Here is a 9,046-nt window from a genome sequence, read left to right as displayed (position 1 = left end):
GTGTGTGAGTGTTCGTGTGCGTCAGGCGTCTGCTGCTGCTCGGTACCCGTCCTCCCCCTCCCCTGGCTCCCCTGCCTCCGCCCTGGGTGATAAACCCCGATAACATCCATTTCCCCTGCACGATTTCTTCCTCCGCCCCTTCCAGCTTTGTGTACGTGTCTGTTTCGGCGTATAGAAAACGGGGCTCAGTGTTTCCTTGGCTTGCTTGCTTACTAAAAAGAGAGAAATGTGAGGTTTCGCCCTCAGATCTTCTGAAGCCAGTGCTGCAGTGTTTTAGATAGAGGATGGTGTGCGTAGAAATACGCTGGTGAGGTATGCGACAAAAAAAGGCTTAGGTCCTTTTTGTGTGTGTTAGGATGCATGTGTACGGGGATCTGACTGGGAAGCTAATTTGTTTGGGGTTGGATTTTTGTGTGTGCTTTTTGTTTATTTGCTTTTGATTGCATATAGATGATATGTGGAATACTGAATATAGTCGGTTTGTGCATCGTTATTACTGTTATTGTTATATTGCTTGTTGATTGACTGTATCTTGAAATTTTAATGAGGAAGGATACAGGATTTCATCTGAAAAGCTGCTACTGAGGAAAAGGGTTCTTGTCAAAGTTGAAAGAGAGAGGTAGAAAACTTCCTATTATGTAAAAGGAATTGATTAGCATTCAGTGCGCATGGACTCTGTATTCAGTTTGTCTTAGGAACGTGGGGAGTATTCTTAGCCTTTTATAGATGTGTGTTTGGGTTTTTGTGTGTATCTTTGAGAGAGAAGAGAACTTAGCTATCAAAGAGAGTGTAGGGGGTACTTACATATCCGTTAAGTTGGGTTTTTTTTTTCCTCTTGGAGGGTGAGGGGCATTAAGATATTTATAATCCATGACTGCATATGAAAATGTATATGCATTTAAATAAATAATGTTATTTCTGAAATCAATTTATGTGCGAAAAATGAATCGGATCTAGCTTAATGAGAAAGCTATCTTTTTGTTTCCTTGTGTGATTAATAAAATATTAGAATACCGCAAGCTAAATATGTAGCTTTTTATGGAAAGAAACACATTCTGCCACCTAATTTATGGCTGGCATATCTTTCTTCCTCAGACCTGCATTGGAATGAAACGGCAGGCAGTATAGAGGGAGTACTGGCAGATGAAGAGAATACATTTCAACAGAATAAAAGCACTAACAGTAAAAATAACAGCTACAGCAATGCAATCCAGAAAGAAATCACACTGCCTTCAAGACTAATCTATTACATCAACAGAGACTCTGAAACCCCTTACCATATCCTGGATACTAGGGCAAGGCACCAGCAGAAACATGACAAGGTAGGGTAAAACGAGGCTCATCTGCAGAATTTTCAAAATGGTAATATGTGATGTGGAACTGTGTTTGAATGTTTTAGTCTGTAGATCTTCGAGACTTAATGGTGGTCCTTACCACCATTTTTAGGAATCAAAGGAGGACATGTAATTAAACACGAATGTAATTTCCCTTGTGTTAATTTAAAAATAATTATTTTGAATTTCAGGATGGTTCAGAAGCTGAACTGTAGATAAAACGAATGGGAATTATGCAAAGTGGACTTGTCTGATCAGCGTAGATTCCGGTGTCTTGACTTGATGGCATACCATCATCAACAAAATGCTTCTTCCAAAACAGCTCTAGACTGCAGAAGTGTCTGCATAGGGAGTTTCTTTAGAATCCTGAACTTACAGCATGAGTTAACTTGGCTTTGAGTGTATCATGCACTACCTAATAAATGCAGTATTGGTTTCCTGCCAGTATATGACCAGTGAGGACCACTGTAAAGCGTTACCAGTTTTTGTCAAATAATACCTGCATTTTTCATTTTTAATGACAAGATCTAATATTTCATTTTCTATAGATGCAGATAGTAATTTTTTTTCTGAAACTGCATGGGATTGAACAAACTTTGGTTTTGTGAAATAACTTGGTAAAAAAGTAAACCTATTCTAAACTATATCACTTAGGAGGCACCCTTTAAAATGATTCCATCTTATTTTTATAAATCTTTAGTTTAAAAAAATCAATTTCTTCTTCCCACAGGTTAAAAAGGTAAAGTGAAGGTAAAGATGGCTTGTATAGAAAGAGATTGCCATGGTAGAAAAGAGTGACAGCAAAGCAGATCAGTGTGTGTGATATTACTGAAGGACTTAGCTATAATAGAATTCCTACCTATTGAATTTCATTTCTTTTGAAATTTTAGAATGTAAGTTTGTTATGCATTACATGTGCTTTTGTTGATATTGATAATGTGCTATTTCAGATGTGGAATTAATATGGGGACACTGTATAATCTTTGAAAAAAAGACGAGATAGTTGTATAGTTTTGATGTTTTAATGGGAAGAAAGGTTGCTTCCTAGCTTATTGAACTTGAATACCAGTACGTGCCTTTGGATGCATCTAAATACACCAATATGTTATGGATGGCATAGAAAAACTGTTTGATTGTTGGAAACTGGAGCTACGTAAGAGAATATTACATTCAGAACTAATACCCCTTTAAAGTGAGACCACTCTTTTAAATAAACTTATACACTAGGGATTTTCTGTTCCCCTCTTTGGAGAGGGGTGTGGGAAGAAAGGGATTTGCAAGTGCTTGCAGAGCTGCCTTTGGGAATTGTGCTTCCTCCATGTTTCTACATGAGTTTTTTCTTGGGAATCCACAGAGGAGAATGTCCGCCAATTTCTTTACTTACCCAGCATTGTCCACAAGAACATTGCTGCCATGGCCTATCCTTCCTATGCCCTACCTTATATCTACCTGTTGGGGTAAAGCTCTGCAGAAATCAGTGCTGACAGAATTGGTATTGATTTCCTTGGGTATGCTTGCTGCTGAGTATTGTGTAAAGTGGATCTCCTTTCTACTCACTGTGTCCCTTTTAAATGTAGGGAATGCTAACACTGCAGTTTTTCCCACAGCAGGGTTCTTTAAGCTTGGGGCTTCATGGAGAGTGACATTATGTTGACTTCATTCTTCTGGCATGAAACTTCTATTGCTTTGATGCACTTAATTGAAGGAAAGGGTTGATTATGTTCCTTGTCTGGATTGATCTTTGCATGTCTTGCTTCCAGAGCACCATAGAGGGCTTCCCCCCCCCCGCCCCCAACTTGCATCTTGTGTCTTTCCTTGCATGAAGTCATTTCTTTGCCCTTCCATCTACTTTACCAATAATATAATAACAAATATTTTGGTTATTTTGTTCTGTTTAACATTCACTATAATAATCTCTGTAGAGCAATAATTAGGGGGGGTGGAAAGTCTGCCTAGGATGTAAAAGGAAACCCATAAAGGAAACAGAATGCAATTGGGTTGTGAAAGATACAAAGACACACAAGGGTTTTCTTCCCCCCCCTCCTCCCCCCAGGGGGTGGGGAGGGCGGTGGATTTTTTAGTACTTGCTGTTATCCTTTCCCAGAATTAAAATAACTGCTATATTGTAATAAATCCTACTTGCGAGATATTGCTGTTTCCCTTCTAGGTATTTTGGTTCTTTCTTTTTATTACCATTATAGTTAGGTAAAGAAAGAAATCTATATTTAGGATTGATTTTTAGTATGTGAAAAAAGTAAAGACAAATGTGATGACCTTATATACATACACAGTGGACAGTTGAGGAAGATAAATACCATTTTTTTCTTTTTTATACTGTTCTTGGAACCATATATCCTTTAACCTGTATTTTCTTGTCAGCCTTAATATATCATTCATGGGCATATGTTGTGGATATGCTCCCTAACTATGGATATTATTCAGTAGATCCCTTTCTGTGGAACTTCGTTATAGTGGCCAGAAGAGTATAAGCCATATGGATAGTTTGTGGGATTAGGCCTGAATACCTCAGAAATGCTGAGTCACTATAAGGAGAGGGGAAGAGTAGAGGAAATGGTGTGCACGTGGGAAGAAAGAGGTAAAGCTAGAGAAATATGTAAAATGATTTAAAACATTTTGGTTTTTTAAAGTCTTTTCCTAAAAGTAAGGGTCTATAACCTTCATGAAATGTATGTAGAAATGAAGGGCTGGAGGAGAAAAGAGTGTACCAGGGAATCAAAAATTTAAATAATAAATTGCTTTCTTATCACTGATCCTCTTTATCCCCTTTTGAATTTGGTGAAATACGATCATAATGAGAGGGTGTATGTGATCTAAACTGTTGGTAGAACCTCTCTCATTCCTTCTTATTCTTCTAAGAAGCTTTTTCTCACTGTTGAAAAAAAGGAATGTTCACCACAGTTTTGATTGAGTGAAGTGGTCTATCTCCAAGGTGCACAGAGTTCTAGTGTATAATCTGTTTTCTCTTTGTGCTCTAAAAAAAGGATATTTTAAATACTTGGTGCTTGAAGACTTTAAAATCTGCATACCTGTTTCCTCATAGTCAAATTAAGCCTAGCTGGTTTTTAGTTCTTCTGAAGTTATTTTTAGTGTGAAATGCTCATAAATGAGCATCTGTTTATAAAAACACACTGAAGAAGCTCACAAGAATCCTTAAACTTGCTGAAGAGGTCTGAGTCATCTGTGTTCTGCAGCTCTGTCTTTCTAAACTTCTGCAGATGGAGGTAGCGTTTTGAATGAACTCGTAATCTCTTTAATGAACCAGATGACTGCTTTGATTCATTTTCACAGACTGCATATGCAAGATTGTTCGGACCTAGCAGGAAGACTGTATGGGACACACATTGTCACAAAAGGCTAGGAGCAAGTCCTTACGGTGGTCAGCAGAGGGAAAAATCTCACAACACAAGATGTAATCTGAAGACAATAGGATTGCCGGAGAAACACGGCTCAGGGCAACCTTACTAAATTTTGAGTGGAAAGTAGCTTGAACTAGGTGCATGTGAAGGAAGACTCTATCTGCTGGACAGTTTCTAACTGTTTTTAGATCACTGAATCATAAGTTCTCAAAAGTTGTAAAGAAGCAATGTCTTCATGAATAATTCTAAGCTGTTAGTGTAATTTTGGGGAGGAGGGAGGTGTTAAGAAAACTGTTTTGCAGACCCTAATGACTGGAAAAAAAAGTGTGATAGTAGTTTTGACTGTGAAGACAGTTCCACTCCCCCCCAAAAAATTATATTCATTTTGGGCTATTTTTCTTGGGATGAAAATTCCAGGTGCCTTTATTCAGCTCAGCTGTCTGTCATTTAAATAAAGAAAATATTCCTGCCAGGCTGAGAGTTATGTTTTCTGCTATGTTGCCCTGCTTTAAAGGTTGAGATACAGTGCTGTCTCAGTCCTTTATGCAACTTTGGTATGTAGCATAGGAAAGTTGAGAGGGAAAGCATGCTTAAGATGAAAGGAAAACAACTGTGTCACAGCCATTGCAAAGGAGGTGGTATTGAAGAAAAAGCAGGCCAGTTTTGTAAAAGATGAAAGATCATGGTTAATAATCTCTCAAGAGGTGGCATCATGTGAATTCTTACTAAAATCCAGATAAAAATCCTATGCATTAATTATTGTCTTCCTTTCCCTTGCCTGTCTTAGGCCAGGTCTTCTCTTTTAATCCCTGTGTAATGAAAACTGATCAAAATAATGAGTGAACTTCATGTGGCTTATGTGTATGAGTTTAAGACTGTTGGAGAATCTTTGTAGTGTTTCAGCTGGCTTTGCATTTTTTTGCAGAATTTTCTGTGGTGCAGCTTCAATTTACACTACTTGCAAATGGAAGATTTTGTCTTTTTTTCTATTCTGTATTGAATTCATATTAATGCAAAAGGCTTATCTGGACTCTGCGTCTTCAGTAGTTACTGACTAACAGGAGGGTTGAAATTGGTCTTCCTATCTTCCTTGGTTTCTGGGAGTAGAAGGCCATCTTCCTTATGCCAACTTCTCCTCAAGTAGATCTACATCTTGGTTTCCTAGCCGAAATGTGAGTCATGATATTTCTAAAACTTTTTAAATCCTTTTTTCTTTTTTTATATATTTCTGGATCCTCTCATGAGCTTCAAGCGATAACCTATAAAAGGTTTCAGTTCCTAAGTGTTAGGTAGTGCAACACTTAAACTTGTTAGGCCTTTGTCCTGGTTTCGGTTAGTTGTGAAATAAAAAAAAATTATGTTTATAGGTTTTTTAGCATTTGTGGAAAGCTGGGTACTGCAGGAAAGTGGTCCAAGATATGGATGCACTACTTTGTAGAATCTTATGAACAAAACCCTGAGAGGGATATGATTTGAGAGGCCAGTGTCACTACAGATGGGTATCTAAGTATTGTCATGTTGGGAGAGAATGGTGGGTTCTGGCCCCTGGGGTTAAAAGAGCAACAGTAGGACTGCTTTCAGAGGTAGGCCTGAGCCTTTGTTCACATGCCGACAACCTGTTGGTTTCAAAGAACAGTCTTCAAGGCTTGAGGTTCAAGTGTGTCAAAGTAACCTCTCTATTGTTAATCATTAAAGACCAGAAACAAATCATCAACAGGAACTTTTCTGAAATCCTGTATGTTTTAAGCGTGAGTTTTTACATGCTGCGGTGACACTTAATGTATGCTGTTTCAGTATGAAATGCTTTATTTCCAATGAATAGTGGAAGGTTTTCACGGCATATGTGCCATATAGTATGTGTTTTCCAAACACTGAAGAAGGATGGCTTCTGTATGAAGTCTGAAGATAGGCAAACAAGCTAAAAGAAGAGTAAGGAACTAATATATAGTAAGTCACACTGATTTGTGACAAAACTTGTACTATTATCAGAACGAAAGTCTAGATAAAAAAATGTTTTAATGGTGTAAAATCCATCTAAATCTGACTTAGGTTTCTAATTCCAAAATGGGAGTGATGAAACCCCTTGCTCAGCTGCTGAAATGAGAGAGGCAGCTTTTGGCCACTATTTTAGTCAGCTGAACTGTATGCAAAAATAGATTTCTAAAAGCAATGAGCTTGTCATTTGAAGATCATATCTGTATGAATACAGCAAAAGACCATAGGTACTATCAGTTAGTTAAATAATGCTGTTACTTTTGTTTAAAGACTTGTGACAGAACTTAGTATTTTTGAAGGGATAACACGTTATTGCATTTGGCATAGTTTTACTGTGAAGAAAGTAAAACCAATATAGTACTTTACTGTTGGTGATGATGGTTGTAAAATTCCTGAAAGCCTGGAAAAAATGAGTTATGGACAAATGATGCCCAAGTGCAATAACAAAAACAATGAAAGTGTTCAAGTTGTGACATGGATCAGTAGAACTAAGATTCCAGTTACAGCCTTCTAGTCCATTTTTATCTTGAAACTTACGGTAAGCTAATGACTGATTTGAAAGAAACTGGAATTCTTTATATATGTGGATTTTTAGCTTGGGAAAAACCCTGAGAGCTACTGCTTTGCCCAAGCAGCTACAGCACTCTTAGAATGTCCCTAGTATAAAGAATCTCTTATTACACTGTCTATGCTAGTAATCTGAGCTTCCAGAACAGTGAAAAAAGCCCCTTTGCCCCTCTGCCCCTCTGCCCCTCTGCCCCTCTGCCCCTCTGCCCCTCTGCCCCTCAGGGGCAGGACACATTGTAAAGACTCAGACCCTCTTTCAACCTGCTCCTTTATGTATCATCAATAAGTTTTTGCTGCAGAAAAACTTTATGTAATTTTGCAGCTTTGCTGTTGGAGTAGCTTATAGCTGTCAAAGCGGGAACCTCTGCAGAGGTTTTTAAATGATAAACAAACATGCACAAAGGAACTTGGTCTCCTGTTTATGTAAGTAAAGAATACTCATGCAGATGTGAACATATCACGTATGCAAGTGGTACAAGAAGGCGATGTTTAATATTTTTCCTGTGAAAAGACATGGTAAGATATCTAGCCCATATATATTCTTCAAAATATATGCTAATCGACATTATATTCTTGTTTGAATTTATATTTCTAGACCAATCAGAAGAACACCATATTTCAGATTATATTTCAGGCATTGTATTACACAGTAGCTGATAAGAGAATATATAGCATATATGATATATATATCATATATATATAGAATATAGCAGATCAGACTAGACGTCCATCTAGCTGTCCCTGAGAGCAATCAGTAGCAGATGCCTAGGGAGGGATATAGGAGCATAACAGTCATGGGGTGCTACTTCCTAGACTGGTCTCCCAGACTCCAGCAATTTGTGGCTCAGGATCTTCTGGAACCAGAAATTGTCTTTTGGATTTAATAGCCCTTGATGGGAGTTCCCGATCTTGAGGTTATCCTTTCTTTTTTTTTTTTTTTTAAACACACATACATTTTTAGTATCTGTGATGTCTTGTGCTGAAGTTTCAGGATTTTGGCATGTTTCAGTACACCATGATTGCTTTTGAAGTGTGTTTTATTATTCGAGGTGGTATGTCATCCTCCACACTTAAGCATTTTCTTAATCAGTTAAGTAGCTTGAATCTTCTTGAAAGAAAAAATATTCAAGAGTTTGGCTTATTTAGTTGGTTTGGTGACAGTCACAGTAGTGACAAAACAAAAAAAAAGTTAAAGTGGGAAACAAAATACTTCGGTATCTCTCTCTTGCAAGTGATTTAGCCTTGATGCTGCTCTTGTTCTAAAAAGTGTTTCAAAGAGACACGTTTTAAGTAATGCGTAGTCTGTTAGGAGAAGTGAAAGAAATGCTGTGTTTGTATCAAGCTGAAAAGAAAGAGTGCAGACTTTGGCCTCTTCAGGGATCTGCTTGGTAGAGTGCCATGGGACAAAGCCCTGGAGGGAAGAGGGGCCCAAGAAAGCTGGCTAATAGTCAAGGATCACCTCCTTCAAGCTCAGGAGCGATGCATCCCAACAAAGAGGAAGTCAGGCAAAAACGCCAGGAGGCCTGCATGGATGAACAAGGAGCTCCGGGACAAACTCCAACACAAAAAGGAAGCCTACAGAGGGTGGAAGCAAGGACAGGTAGCCTGGGAGGAGTACAGAGAAATTGTCCGAGCAGCCAGGGATCAGGTTAGGAAAGCTAAAGCCCTGACAGAATTAAATCTGGCCAGGGACATCAAAGGCAACAAGAAAAGATGCTATAGGTACGTTGGGGATAAAAGGAAGACAAGGGAAAATGTGGGCCCTCTCCAGAA

At 38.3% G+C, this 9,046-nt stretch overlaps 1 protein-coding gene across 1 annotated transcript in view; it reads left to right on the top strand.

Moving 5' to 3' along the window:
* Window positions 1-1,101: 1,101 nt before the first annotated feature.
* ADAM23 (ADAM metallopeptidase domain 23) overlaps window positions 1,102-9,046 on the top strand; it is an 81,088-nt gene continuing 73,143 nt past the window's right edge. Inside the window, exon 1 of the mRNA XM_009333013.1 lies at window positions 1,102-1,322. The gene's annotated coding sequence lies outside the window, so the exon portion shown is untranslated. The remainder of the gene's footprint in view (window positions 1,323-9,046) is intronic.

Source organism: Pygoscelis adeliae, unplaced genomic scaffold, assembly GCF_000699105.1.
Source record: "Pygoscelis adeliae isolate BGI_AS28 unplaced genomic scaffold, ASM69910v1 Scaffold160, whole genome shotgun sequence".
Classification (NCBI taxonomy): domain Eukaryota; kingdom Metazoa; phylum Chordata; class Aves; order Sphenisciformes; family Spheniscidae; genus Pygoscelis; species Pygoscelis adeliae.
The sequence above is the reverse complement of the archived record's forward strand: the minus strand, read 5'-3'. Positions and strand labels throughout refer to the sequence as shown.